General features: G+C 42.5%; 1 pseudogene; it reads right to left on the bottom strand.

Annotated features, from left to right (window-relative positions):
• LOC124048563 overlaps positions 1-15971 on the bottom strand; it is a 40970-nt pseudogene that overhangs the window by 23445 nt on the left and 1554 nt on the right.

Genomic DNA, 15971 nt, shown 5'->3' with positions numbered 1-15971 from the left:
GAGAGAAGGAAGTCTCCATATGTCTACCAGATCCCCCATTAACCTCAAATGGGATTAGTGTCCCCACCGCGGGACAGTTAGCATGACGTTGTAAGTAAAAAATACAAATAAACATTTCCCAGGACATAGACATGTCTTATATGGGCAGAAAGCTTACATTCTTGTTAATCTAACTGCAGTGTCCAATTTACACTAGCTATTACAGTGAAAAAATACCATGCTATTGTTTGAGAGTGCACAAAATATATATATATATATATATCACAGCCACTGGTTTGACATTCACCTCTGAAGGTAAATAATGTACTTACATTCAGTAATCTTGCTCTGATTGGTCATCCTGAGGGTCCCAGAGATAAAAATGTAGCATAGGTAAAAATCCATTTTTATATTCAAATGTAGGAAATGGCTTCTACAGTTTGAACCCCTGCTCTCTTTTTTTAAAATTTGGGTATGTCATCTTAGGCGAAAATTGGAAGAAGAAAAAAATCCTTAAGAGGTTGGTGCTGCTCCTGTCCCTTGGTACAGCTTTAGAATAAGTAGCTTTATCAAAGATACCATCTTGAACCTGGTTAAAGTCTCCCGCCACCACTATTTCCACCAATGACCTTAACCTCATGGAAAAACCCAGGATCCTCCTTGTTTGGTGCATAAATATTAAACTTATTCTTATTACCATTTACCAGAGCCTCAACACAAATCATTCTTTCTTCCTCATCCTTATGTTGCTTTAACATGACAAATTTCAACTTATGTACCAGAATTGCAACACCATGTTTTTGCTTGAAAATAAGATAAGAAATACCTGCCCAACCCAATCGCTTTTCAATTTAGCAGCCTCTGAATCAACCAATTGAGTTTATTGAATAAAAGCTATATCCACTTGTTGGAATTTGAGATAACATACATTCCTGTTAATAGGATTCTGTGAACCGTTGATATTCCATAAAATGATATTTGTATATGTTTTAGACATTTATCAAACCTTATTGGGTGATATAATTATATTGAAAATCAATCATTTTGGTGCTGTCATATATTACAACCTCAACATTGGTTGCGCTAAAAATACTTGATTGAGCCATGAGCCATGAAAAAACAGTAACAACCACTCCACACAACACAAAACACAGTAACAACCACCCCACACAACACAAAACACAGTAACAACTACCCCACACAACACAAAACACAGTAACAACTACCCCACACAACACAAAACACAGTAACAACCATCCAGTGCCTTTGGAAAGTATTCAGACCCCTTGACTTTTTCCACATTTTGTTACGTTACAGCCTTATTCTAAAACGTATTAAATAAAACTACCCTCAGCAATCTACACACAATACCCCATAATGACAAACCAATAACAGGTTTTTAGAAAATTTTGCAAATGTATACAATTAAAAAAAGGAATTTACATAAGTATTCAAGCCCTTTGCCATGAAACTCAGAATTAAGCTCAGGTGCATCCTGTTTCCGTTAATCATTCTTGAGATGTTTCTAAAACTTGGGAGTCCAGTGTGGTAAATTCAATTGCTTGGACATGATTTGGTAAGGGACACACATGTCTATATAATGTCCCACAGTTGACAGTGCATGTCAGAGAAAAAACCAAGCCATGAGGTCGAAGGAATTGTCCGTAGAGCTCCAAGACAGGATTGTGTTGAGAATCTGGGGAACGGTACTAAACAATTTATCCAGAATTGAAGGTCCCCAAGAACATAGTGGCCTCAATCATCTTAAATGGAAGAAGTTTAGACCTACCAAGACTTTTCCAAGAGCTGGCTGCCCGGCCAATCTTAGCAATTGGGGCTAAAGGGCCTTGGTCAGGGAGGTGTTCAAGAACCTGATGGTCACTCTGACAGAGCTCTAGAGTTCCTCTGTGGAGATGGGAGAACCTTCCAGAAGGACAACCATCTCTGCAGCACTCCACCAATTAGGCCTTTATGGTAGAATACATGAAGGTCAGTCAATCCAGAAAGGAAACTACACTGCTCAAAAAAATAAAGGGAACACTTAAACAACACAATGTAACTCCAAGTCAATCACACTTCTGTGAAATCAAATTGTCCACTTAGGAAGCAACACTGATTGACAATAAATTTCACATGCTGTTGTGCAAATGTAATAGACAACAGGTGGAAATTATAGGCAATTAACAAGACACCCCCAATAAAGGAGTGGTTCTGCAGGGGGTGACTACAAACCACTTCTCAGTTCCTATGGTTCCTGGCTGATGTTTTGGTCACTTTTGAATGCTGGCGGTGCTTTCACTCTAGTGGTAGCATGAGACGGAGTCTACAACCCACACAAGTGGCTCAGGTAGTGCAGCTCATCCAGGATGGCACATCAATGCGAGCTGTGGCAAGATTGTCAGCGTATTGTCCAGAGCATGTAGGCGCTACCAGGAGACAGGCCAGTACATCAGGAGATGTGGAGGAGGCCGTAGGAGGGCAACAACCCAGCAGCAGGACCGCTACCTCCGCCTTTGTGCGAGGAGGAGCAGGAGGAGCATTGCCAGAGCGCTGCAAAATTACCTCCAGCAGGCCACAAATGTGCATGTGTCTGCTCAAATAGTCAGAAACAAACTCCATGAGGGTGGTATGAGGGCCCGACGTCCACAGGTGGGGGTTGTGCTTACAGCCCAACACCGTGCAGGACGTTTGGTATTTGCCAGAGAACACTAAGATTGGCAAATTCGCCACTGGCGCCCTGTGCTCTTCACAGATGAAAGCAGGTTCACACTGAGCACGTGACAGACGTGACAGAGTCTGGAGACGCCGTGAAGAACGTTCTGCTGCCTGCAACATCCTCCAGCATGACCGGTATGGCGGTGGGTCAGTCATGGTGTGGGGTGGCATTTCTTTGGGGGGCCGCACAGCCCTCCATGTGCTCGCCAGAGGTAGCCTGACTGCCATTAGGTACCGAGATGAGATCCTCAGACCCCTTGTGAGACCATATGCTGGTGCGGTTGGCCCTGGGTTCCTCCTAATGCAAGACAATGCTAGACCTCATGTGGCTGGAGTGTGTCAGCAGTTCCTGCAAGAGGAAGACATTGATGCTATGGACTGGCCCGCCCGTTCCCCAGACCTGAATCCAATTGAGCACATCTGGGACATCATGTCTCGCTCCATCCACCAACGCCACGTTGCACCACAGACTGTCCAGGAGTTGGCGGATGCTTTGGTCCAGGTCTGGGAGAAGATCCCTTAGGAGACCATCCGCCACCTCATCAGGAGCATGCCCAGGCATTGTAGGGAGGTCAATACAGGCACGTGGAGGCCACACACACTACTGAGCCTAATTTTGACTTGTTTAAAGGACATTACATCAAAGTTGGATCAGCCTGTAGTGTGGTTTTCCACTTTAATTTTGAGTGTGACTCCAAATCCAGACCTCCATTGGTTGATACATTTGATTTCCATTGATCATTTTTGTGTGATTTTGTTGTCAGCACATTCAACTATGTAAAGAAAAAAGTATTTAATAAGAATAAGAATTTCATTCATTCAGATCTAGGATGTGTTATTTTAGTGTTCCCTTTATTTTTTTGAACCGTGTATATTTTGATTTGTTGAACATCTCTTTGGTTACTACATGATTCCATATGTGTTATTTCATTGTGTTGATGTCTTCACTATTATTCTACAATGTAGAAAATCATAAAAATATAGTAGGCGTGTTCAAACTTTTGGCTGGTACTGTATGTAAATGTGTTATCAGTTTTTGTTTTTCTAAAAACAAGTTTTTGCTTTGTCATTATGTGGTATTGTGTGTAGATTGATGTGGGTGAAAACACAATTCAAATCAATTTTAGAATAAGGCTGTAGCCTAACAAAATGTGGAAACAGTCAAGGGGTCCGAATACATTCCGAAGGCACTGTAGGCCTCCTGCCTACGTGATCATATGAACCAAATATTCTGAACAACTTCACAGTACAGTTTGTAAAGGGAAACAAATTTTCCTACCTTAGTTTTCAAAACCTGACCACAACGACACTCCCCATGTCAAATCCATTTAACGCCAGACAGTCAATTTCTGTCTCAAAGCCATGAACGGGCTTGTGGCAGTGACGTTGAGTCTCCTTCTAAAGCTGTTCTGAAAACTGTCTGTAACCTGGGTGTCCTCTTCAGCCTTATCTACAATGATTGCTGCTACCAAACACGCCTTGGTTCGGGCATGTTCAAAAACTTTTTCTGAGGGCTCTTTGTTTTTTTTTTTTTATGTCAGAGGCAGAGGATGTTACTGTACATTTGTCATCAAACTCAACTATCTTTTCTTATCCCTTCCTTATTTGAATTTCCCACGTTTCAAATTCAGTAGGGAGACAACTAGCCTAGGCTATGTGACGTGATTACATAGGGACCTCTTCACTAGTTGACCACCACAACCAATACCTGTGTTAAGATCAGTTACTTACACCACTGGCCCTCCCCATAACCTCTATGTATAAATAAGAGAGCAGGACTGGAATCAGTGTGTTTCAGGAGAGAATGATTGATACAGAAGGATGATCGCGCTTTTTAATGGTCTTTCTGGGGGAGCGAGAGAAATAACGAGGCAACTTGATTTAACACTCATCGCTTTTATTAGAATGTTTACAGTGCGAACAGTGAAACAAGAAATCATGTAAATAGGTGCCGAAACAAACAGACAAATCTGAGAGGTGCAGGATCCTGTTCCGGCAGGATCCGTCTCAAATGAAGCACTTGCAAACAGGTGTAGCCCACTATCCCTTGCTTAAAACCCCACCAAAGCGGAGCTAAGCTGAGCCAGCCATGCAGCTGAGCAGTCCAAACACCACGGTACCGGTCTTCTTCGACTCCCTGCAGCTTCCGATTGATGACGGCCAAACTGCCCTCCACCCACACAATCTTTGTTCTTATTTGAGAAGCACCGCTATGTGGCCCAAAGTACTCACCCGCCCTCTGGATGGAGTCTGTCAGGATCCTGTCGGGTGTGTCGTACTTGGTGTGGTAGATGAAGCCGTTCTCAATGAAGGCAAAATCAATGCCTACAGACAGAGGGACATGAGTCACATTGGAGGAAAGACTCCAGGGAGAGTATAGGTGATGGAATTTACTAATTAGTGGCCGACCAATATAGTTTTTGGGGGTCCGATACCAATTTTGGGGAGGACAACTTACCGATCGTTATACAGTTGAAGTCGGAAGTTTACATACACGAGTCATTAAAAGTCGTTTTTCTACCACTCCACAAATTTCTTGTTAACAAACTATAGCTTTGGCAAGTCGGTTAGGACATCTACTTTGTGCATGACACAAGTGATTTTTCCAACAATTGTTTACAGACAGATTATTTCACTGTATCACAATTCCAGTGGGTCAGAAGTTAACATATACTAATTTGACTGTGCCTTTAAACGGCTTGGAAAATTCCAGAAAATTATGTCATGGCTTCAGAAGCTTCTGATAGGCTAATTGACATAATTTGAGTCAATTGGAGGTGTACCTGTGGATGTATTTCAAGGCCTACCTTCAAACTCAGTGCCTCTTTGCTTGACATCATGGGAAAATCTAAAGAAATCAGTCAAGACCTCAGAAAAAGGATTGTAGACCTCCACAAGTCTGGTTCATCCTTTGGAGCAATTTCCAAACCCCTGAAGGTACCATGTTCATATGTACAAACAATAGTATGCAAGTATAAACACCATGAGACCACGCGGCCATCATACCGCTCAGGAAGGAGACGCGTTCGGTCTCCTAGAGATGAACGCACTCTGGTGCGAAAAGTGCAAATCAATCTCAGAACAACAGCAAAGGACCTTGTGAAGATGCTGGAGAAAACAAAAGTATCGATATCGACAGTAGAACGAGTCCTATATCCACATAAAATCGACATTTGGGGTGGCAGGTAGTTTAGCAGTTAGAGCGTTGGACTTGTAACCAAAAGGCCGTTCTGTCAATGAACAAGGCAAGTAACCCACTGTTTCTAGGCCTGGTAAAATTAAAATTAAATAACCTGAAAGGCCACTCAGCAAGGAAGAAGCCACTGCTCCAAAACTGCAATAAAAAGCCAGACTACGGTTTGCATCTGCACATGGGGACAAAGTACTTTTTGGAGAAATGTCCTCTGGTCTGATGAAACAAAAATAGAACTGTTTGGCCATTCCTCCAAACATTATTATGTTTGGAGGCTTGCAAGCCGAAGAACACCATCCCAACCATGAAGCACGGGGGTGGCAGCATCATGTTGTGGGGGTGCTTTGCTGCAGGAGGGACTGGTGCACTTCACAAAATAGATGGCATCATGAGGGTGGAAGATTATGTGAATAAATTGAAGCAACATCTCAAGACATTAGTCGGGAAGTTAAAGCTTGGTCGCAAATGGGTCTTCCAAATGGGCAATGACTCCAAGCATACTTCCAAAGTTGTGGCAAAATGGCTTAGGGACAACAAATGTATTGGAGTGGCCATCACAAAGCCCTGACCTCAATCCCATAGAAAATTTGTGGGCAGATCTGAAAAAGCATGTGCGAGTAAGGAGGTCTACAAACCTGACTCAGTTACACCAGCTCTGTCAGGAGGAATGGGCCAAAATTCAACCAACTTATTGTGGGAAGCTTGTGGAAAGCTACCCAAAACATTTGACCCAAGTTAAACTATTTAAAGGTAATGTTACCAAATACTAATTGAGTGTATGTAATCTTCTGGCCCACTGGGAATGTGATGAAAGAAATAAAAGCTTAAATAAATCCCTCTACTATTATTCTGACAATTCCCATTCTTAAAATGAAGTGGTGATCCTAACTGACCTAAAACAGGGCATTTTTACTAGGATTAAATGTCAGGAATTGTGAAAAACTGAGTGAAATGTATTTAGCTAAAGCGTATGTAAACTTCAGACTTCAACTGTTTCTGCCAATATACTGTTTTACAGTGGGGAAATTAAAGTGTAATTTTCCCACACTGATAATTCTCATAAATTGCCATTCAAAATATCAATTGTTCAAGAAATATGATTCAAATGTGGACTTCTTACATTACAACAATAGTAACATCATGAGAATGGGTGCAAATGATGAACCCTGGGTTTTTTCTTTCAGATTTTGTTGCGTTACAAAGTGGGATTGAAATATATTTAATTGTCATCTATCTACATAAAATACTCCATAAGGTCAAAGGGAAAAGAAAATTCAACAATTGTTTCCAAACAAATTATAACTAGTTGTATTTACCCCCTTTGATTAGGCAAGCCTAAATTAGGTCAGAAGTCAAACACTTCGCTTAACAAATCACATAATAGACTCCAGCCACCCTGGTCAGAGCCTGTTCTCTCTGCTACCGCATGGAAAGCAGTACCGGAGCGCCAAGTCTCGGTCCAAAAGGCTTCTTAACAGCTTCTACCCCCAAGCCATAAGACTCCTGAACAGCTAATCAAATAGCTACCCCTCCTTCCATTTTTACGCTGCTGCTCCTCTGTTTATCATCTATGCAGTCACTTTATCTCCACCTACATGTACATATCTGAAATACCTTGACTAACCTGTGCCCACGCACATTGACTCTGTACCGGTAGCCCCTTGTATATCGCCTCGTTAATGTTATTTTATTGTTGCTCTTTAATTACTTGTTATTTTTCTTTTTTACTTCAGTTTATTTTAGTAAAAACTTTTAACACTTAATTTTCTTCAAACTGCATTGTTGGTTAAAGGGCCTGTAAGTAACCATTTAACTGTAAGGTCTACATGTGTTGTATCTGGTGCATGTGACAAAGAACATTTGATTTGATATTAAGTTACATGGGCTCAGTGTGTGAAATAATAGGGGTTGACATGAGTTTTTTCAATGACTACCCCTTCCGCTGTCCCCCATATATACAACATCTGTAAGGTCCCTCAGTTAAGTATTGCATTTCCAGCACAGATTCAACTACACAGACCAGGGAGCTTTTCAAAAGCCTCATAGAAGAGTAGTGATTGGTAGATGAGAAACAATAACAAATCAGACACTGAATATATCTTTAAGCATGGCCGAGTTAATAGTTATGCTGTGGATGATGTATTAAACCACCCAGACACAAAGATAGTCATCCTTCTGAACCGAGGAAACCGCTCAGGGATGTCACCATGAGGCCATTGGTGATTTTAAAACAGCTACAGAGTTTAATGGCTGTACTCCACAATAATGACCTAAATGGCAGAGTGAAAATAATTCAAATATAATAGACTTGAAAATGGCTGTCTAGCCATGATCCCCGACACCTTGAAACAACTTGAAGAATTTAAAATGTAAAAAATATATTTAAAAAAGGCTAATAATGCACAATGCATGTGTGCAAAGCTGTTAGATTTACCCAGGAGGACAAAAAAAGTAGATTAATTCCACTTTGTACCAAAAAAATCCTAGTCGGGTGGTTCAACACTAACTCATACAGTAATGTTGAACTACAATACAGCAAAGCTTCAAATAAAGTGAAGACAGACTGCAGTCGACTGAAAACAAGACGGCAGAGTGGGGATCTAAAGTCAGGAGAGTTGATAACTTTACTTGAAGACTTGATGCTGAAGCTTTACCCTACCTGGAATGTTTCCAAAGTCCCTGAAGATGCGGAAATCTGTGTCGGATGGGATCAACCTGCACTGGAAGATTTCCTGTCCCACCACAGAAGCAAAGGGATGTTTGGCAGCATGCTTATAGGCCTGGATCAACCAGGGGTTCTCGGGACCTGTGTGTATCAATGAAGGTGAGACGAGAGAAGACAGACTTGTAAAAGATGTGAAGATTTCACTTTTAAAATTGTATACAGAATTGACCCTTTAAAGCAGGGGAAGGCAACTAGATTCAGCCGCGGGCCGATTTTTGTCGGATCAAATGGTTGGGGGTCCAGAACACAATTATAATCATTTCTACACTGCAAAATGATCACAAATAAGTCCAAAAATAGATTATTGCATTTGTAAATAACAATTACATATCTTGATTACATTGAGACACGATCATATAAGTTCATGTTTAGCTTAATTCCTGGTGATTTTACCAAAAACTAAAATCCCTGCAGGCCACCTGTTGCGGACCCCTGCTTTAAAGGATACAAAAACAATAGCAAGCAAGGTAAGTTATTCAAATGTACAACAGCAGGCCAGTTTTTTCTAAAACACCTTTCCTCAAGTTGACATATGGGGATATTTGCCAGGATGTATAGTGCAACACAGCTCTACTCCGTCCCGTGGGGCAAGAAGGCTTGTTCAATTGCTGATTCAGAGACACAGACACCTATATAAATGTGTTCCAATTGGCCCAGTTCCTGAGTCGTGTTCATTAGGCACCAAACTGTAGAAAACTGACTGAACCAACCGAAACTGGGTTAACTGAATTTGTCCCGACGTTCTTGATTTAGTTTTTTATGCACTTATAATAATTTTTTTACTTTACCCCCTTTTTATACCCAATTTCGTGGTATCCAATTGGTAGTTACGATCTTGCCTCATCACTGCAACTCCTTTACGGACTCGGAAGAGGTGAAGGTCAAGAGCCATGCGTCCTCCGAAACATGACCCTGCCAAGCCGCACTGCTTCTTGACACACTGCTCGCTTAGCCCGGAAGCCAGCTGCACCGATGTGTCAGTGGAAGCATCGTCCAACTGACAACTGAGGTCAGCTTGCAGGCGTCCAACTCGCCAGAAGGAGTTGCTAGAGAACGATGAGACAAGGAAATCCTGGCGACCAAACCCTCCCGTGTGCCGTCACATGGGGCTCCCGGTCACGGCCGGCTTTGACACAGCCTGGGATTGAACCCGAGGTTGTAGTGACGCCTCAGCACTGCAAGTACTTTAGACCGCTGCGCCACTCGGGAGCCCCCTATTTGTGTACTTGTTTGACATTTTACTGCATTATTAGGAGCTACTAACATAAGCATTTCACTGTGCCCATTATAACATCTGCTAAACTGTGTATGCGACCAATAAACATTGATTTTAACTGAAACACCTGAATCCCTTTTTTGTTTGCAGTTGCAAAACATTTTGCTGCAGTGTGTCCTAATAAAGATGTGTCCACAAACCTGTCTGGAACACCAACTCTTTGCCCCCCACCCCCACTGCCTCCAGGTTGATGAAGGCTCGGACCTGCTTGGCCCAGGGATGCTGAGTGATGAAGCCATGACTCGCCTAACACAGATAGAGTATAAAACATTTCACATTCCATATTACGTCATTGAATAGAATTATACAAGAACAAAAGGTGCCTTTGCACAAAAGAGGAATAGTATTTATGATTCTGGCTGAAACAAATCAAAATGTGATTGTAAAATTCCTCTTAGTTGACCTGACCAGTGTTCACTGCTGTCCCCAGTTTCTCTCTCACCTGCAGCATGGTCTCCTCTGCCCCGTTGAAGAGGAACACCACCCCGTGTCATAAGGGAGTGGAGAGATTGGCCAGGGAGTGGAGCACCTCCAGCATCACTGCACAGCTCACCGCATCATCACTCGCACCTGTCACACACACAGGTGACATGGGGTCATAAAGAAAAAATGCTGTCAGAATAGCTTTGCGTGTGCGTGCGTATATAGTCTCGTAGAATCACACAAGTGTGTTTGTCAATATTGGCGAGCGAGATTAGTGTGTGTTTGTGTGTGTGCACCTGTGCCAGTGCTGCTGAAATTCCTACCTGGGGAGGGATGAATGCCTAATCACACAATGGGAGCAACAGTGATCTCTTAATGCCGAACTGTTACTGCCTAAACATCAGACAAGCTACACAGTGGGAGCAACAGTAGCCTGGGTCTACTTAGAACCATTCATCAGAAAAGCTATTCAGCACTGCACACCCAATGCATAGGCTGCCCTGTAGGTAAAATGCCCATCTCGTGCCAGATTCTGGTTCAGGGGTTGGTGCTGAATACAAATCACCCCCAGAAATGCAAGGTCCAGTCCCGGTCCAGCCGCTCACCCGTGTTGCCTTCTACTCTAAAGCTATTCCCATCTAATAAAAACTTTAAAAATACAAAATACACTACAAGTAAAACAGAAGGAGAGTGGAATTCCACACTTTGGCCCTTTGTCCCGTAACCAAAAAAATCATGTCCCGCATTTTAAATTAACAAATTCAAACACAGCTAATTTACAAAAAAGGCAAATTTGTCCTGGATTTCAGTCAGACATTCCAACCGGTCTCTTTTGCAGTCAAGTTTTGCTATTGACGAGATTTACACACAGTTTGGCCAGTTTATTAGGCACTGGGTTGGACTGCTCTTTGCCTCCAGGACAGCCCAGATTCCTCGGGGCATGGAAACATTGCTCACTTGGAATCAAGGGACCTAACGTGTGCCAGGAAAACATAATCCACGCCATTACACCACCATCCAGTACTGTTGACACCAGGCAGGATGGGGCCATGGCTGTTTACGCCAAATCCTGACTCTGCAACAGGAACTGGGATTCATCAGAACAGGCAATGCTTTTCCACTCCTCAAATTGTCCAGTATTGGTGATCGTGGGCCCACTGGAGCTGCTTATTCTTGTTTTTAGCTGATAAGAGTGGAACCTGGTGTGTTATTCTGCTGCAATAGCCCATCCGTGAAAAGGACCAACAACTTGTGCATTCTGAGATGCCTTAACAGTGGTACTCAACCGTTATTTTCCTGTTTGTGGACGGCCTGTTAGCTTCCACAATTCTTGCCATTCTCCTTCGACCTCTCAATGAGCAGTTTTCGCCCACAGGACTGCCTCTGACAATGTTTTTGTTGTTGGTCGCACCATTTTCAGTAAACCCTAGACATGGTTGTGAAAAGCTCAGGAGGCCGGCCATTTCTCCGTTTTTGGAACTGGCGTGCCTGACACCTACGTTCATAACACGTTCAAAGTCGCTTAGGTCACTCGTTTTGCCCATTCTAAAGTTCAATCTAACAGTAACTGGATGCCTCGATGCCAGTCTGCCTGCTTTATATAGCAAGCCATGGCCACGTGACTCACTGTCTATAGGAGCGAACCGTGTCTGTGAACGGGGTGGTGTACCTAATAAACTGGCCACTGAGTGTATAGTACCAGTCAAAAGTTGACACCTACTGATTCAAGAGTTTCTCTTTATTTGTACTATTTTCTACATTGTAGAACAATAATGAAGACATCAAAACTATAAAATAAACACATATGGAATCCTTTAATAACCAAAAAAAGTGTTAAATAAATCAAATATATTTTATATAGTTGAAGTGTACCTATGATGAAAATTACAGGCCTCTCATCTTTTTAAGTGGGAGAACTTGCACAATTGGTGGCTGACTAAATACTTTTTTGCCCCACTGTAGGTAGGTAGGTAAGTAGGTAGTAGAGTTGTGAGTAACAAAACGAAAAATACATATGTTTTATTGTACTGTACCTGGACTGTTGGCCACAGTATCAAAGTGGCAATTGGCCAGCATGAGGTGCTGAGCCCCAGCCTTGGGCTCCAGACGGACAGCAATGTTGCTGACCTTACAGTAGGATGTGATCCCTCCCAGGAACTTGTAGGAGCCTGTGGGTCTCTGTACGTCCACAGTGACAGAGTTGGGTCCTGAGGCGCTAATGGTCTTGATGTGCTCTATCTGCTCCAGCAGGAAGTTTACCGTTAGGACCTCGTTCTCTCGGCTGCCCACGGGACGGGGACCGACGCTGGTGATGCGCTCCAGGTGCTTCCTGGTACCAGACAAGGCATACAGGGAGTCACCAAATATGCTGAGGTATGGCCATATCCATGTACAAGGACCCATGAGCACCAACATGTGAAGTACATAGGAGCATGTCAAATTGGGTGTAAAATGAAAGCTAGGCAAAGGCTTTGATTTCTTTTCAAACAAATGGAAAGGGGGTCAATAAAATCATTATCATAAAACATGTTAAAAAGGTATTAGAAAATATCAAAACACAATAATGTTGAAGTCCCCTGCCAACTCATAAACGCAACATGTGTTGGTTATATGTTTCATGAGCTGAAATAAAAGATCAGAGAAATTATCCATATCACAAAAAGCTTATTTCTCTCAAATTTGGTGCACAAATTAGTTTGCATCCCTGTTAGTGAGCATTTTTCCTTTGCCAAGATAACGTCTTGATATGCCACACCTGTCAGGTGGATGGACTGATTAAACAGGTGCGTGCACCTTGCGCTGGGGACAATAAAAGGTCACTAAAATTTGCAATTTTGTCACAACACACAACAGATGTTACAAGTTGATGAACCGTGGAATTGGCATGCTGACTGCTGGGATGTCCACCAGAGCAGTTGCCAGATAATTTAATGTTAATTTCTCTACCATAAGCCACCTCCAATATTGTTTTAGAGAATTTGGTAGTACAACCAAACGGCCTCATAACCGCAGAAAACCTTTAACCACGCCAGGCCAGGGCCTCCACATCCGGATTTTTCACCTGCGGGATCGTCTGACACCAGCTACCAAGACAGCTGATGAAACTGTGGGTTTCTCATCTGCGTGCTTGTCATCCTCAAACAGGGCCTTTACCCAATTGCATGGGCTTGATGGCCAATGGTACCATGGAGAAGTGTGCTCTTCACAAATTAATCCCAGTTTCAACTGTACCGGGCAGACGGCATGGCATTGTGTGGGCAAATGGTTTGCTGATGGCAACGTTGTTAACAGAGTGCCCCATGGTGGCAGTGGGGTTATGGTATGGGCAGGCATAAGCAGCGCGAAACCGTGATGAAGCAGGCGATCACATGTCATTCAGTGATATTTATTCCCATAGTAATTCGTTGAAATTGCCTCCAGCTGTCCGTCACTACTTTAAATAAAAACACAGCATCTTGTTTACATTCTTTACTGTAACCACAATGTCACAAATCATTTGGATCTACCTTTCCAATTACTTTTAGAGTTTGGGATTTACAAATTTGCGCTTTTCATGTCATTTTTCGGTAAACCCATTTTTGGATTTAAGTATCACTTTTGCCCTCCGAATTCATAAGGGGCATTTTTCGTTTGGGCAAATCTACTCTGAGAATATCTAATAAATAAAATCGCTTAGTAAATAAGGGTGCATTCGGAAAGTAAAATGGCATCCGAAACAGACGGTGGGAACATTTTTCCTTTTAGAGACTAATAAGTGGCGTCCAGGTCATTTTCGTTTCTCTTAGAATAACAACCTTAGTGTAACAACAGTTTTAGTAAGTAATATGCTACAGTACAGTTGCAGCTTCTTCTGACCAAGTAACAAAACAAAAAGTGTATTTTTTCCCAGGTGTGTGTGCAGGACAGAGGAATAGCTATTCTTACACTATTGTTCTAAATTCAATCACCTTCTTCATCCTCATCATTCAGTTCATTGAAATCAAATGTTGAAGTCGTGCACAGTTATCAGATTATTATTTGGTTTATATTGCCCATTCATTGTCAGTTAGTGACACCGTAGCCCATTGGGACCCGAAATCATAATGAGTTCTCTAACTCCTCCCCCTTGCGCTGGTCTGGAGCAATGAAGCGGTGTACAGAACCACACATATTACCTCTAAGTCCCGCGGCATAAACTCACAATTTTTAAAGGAGGAACCACTGTAGTTACAATTCGGTAAGTCCCCCCTGGCCTTGATTTTAACGTCCATAAAAAAAGATTGTATGGTAAAGCCTTGCTTTCAACGTCCACAGACGTCTGGACCAGCGTTTATTTGGCCCAAACATTGACGTCCATGATTTGTTCACAAATCTGAACCAATCAAAGACGTTTATGTTTCACAAGTTCGGACAGTACAAATCAGCAAAGAAAAGTAGAGTATAGTTCAGCACAGTACAGAAGAGTACAGTAAAGATAAGTAAATTATAGTTCAACACAGTACAGTAAAGGAAAGTAAGAGTATAGTTTAGGACAGTACAGTCCTGTACAGTAGAATAGCGTTCAGTACAGAGTAGAGCACACCAGAGTTGAGTACACTATAATGTACTGTACAAAACTTCACTGTTCTGTACTCTACTGAGGTCTACTTTGATGTCCAAACTTCTGAAACAGACGTCAAGTTGATACTTGATGTCAGGCATGTAGACCCCCACTTCCAACCACTACCTATCCTGGTCCCAGATCTGTTTTGCGCTGTCTTGACAACTCCTATGGTCATTTGTCATGCTTTATCACCATGAGTTGGTAAAACAGCACAAACAGATCTGGAACCAGGCTACCCCTTTCCTTTCTCCACTCAGGAGACGGAACTGCCGTAGCGCGCTTCGCCCCCGGGCATCACGAGTTCGTGCCCAGTGCTGGGCAGTCGCTATATAAACATTTCACTTCACCCACTATAACATCTGTTAATCTGTGTACATGACCAATACACTTTGATTTGGAAGTCCCAAAAGGGCTTTATGGGTGTGGCTAAGTAAACTGTACTATCCAAATAACTTCCGATTCCTTTTCCTGGCAGGTTTGTCCTCAGATTAAGTAGCTGTCACATTATTTGACACCTTCATAAGGCATGTAGGGTATGTAGACTCCCACCTCATAACTGGCTTTCCTCCACTAAAGAGTCACTAATATAGTTTGGCTAATAGAGACCTTTCCTGTATGTTAGCCTCAGGGTTGCCCTCTGATTATATAGTCTATACAGCCTATATGTGTCACATGAACATTCATCAAGTGTATGTGTCTACTTTTGTCTCTCTATGTAATAGCGTCATGAAGCAGGATTTCATCTAATAAGCAGCTGCTCTTTGATTAACTGAACAGCAGACATCAATCAACTGTTTATAATGGGAATGAAAATAAGTATGTTAGATAATGTGCTATGCTGCAAGCCTTCAAATATCTATGCTGCAACAGTCTATGTACCAGGGGGCTAGGGGTCAGTCTGTCCTATCTGATGTCATTCTCCTCTCTTATCTGGTGTCCTATGTAATCTTAAGTATGCTCCTTCTAATTCTCACATTTCGTTCTCTCCCCTTCCGGAGGACCTGAGCCCTAGGACCATGCCTCAGGACTACCTAACCTGACAACTCCTGGCTGTTCCTGTCCCCAGTCCACCTAGTCG

This window comes from Oncorhynchus gorbuscha, linkage group LG11, assembly GCF_021184085.1.
Source record: "Oncorhynchus gorbuscha isolate QuinsamMale2020 ecotype Even-year linkage group LG11, OgorEven_v1.0, whole genome shotgun sequence".
Lineage (NCBI taxonomy): Eukaryota > Metazoa > Chordata > Actinopteri > Salmoniformes > Salmonidae > Oncorhynchus > Oncorhynchus gorbuscha.
Note: the sequence above shows the minus strand (reverse complement) of the source record. Positions and strands in the feature narration are given on the sequence as shown.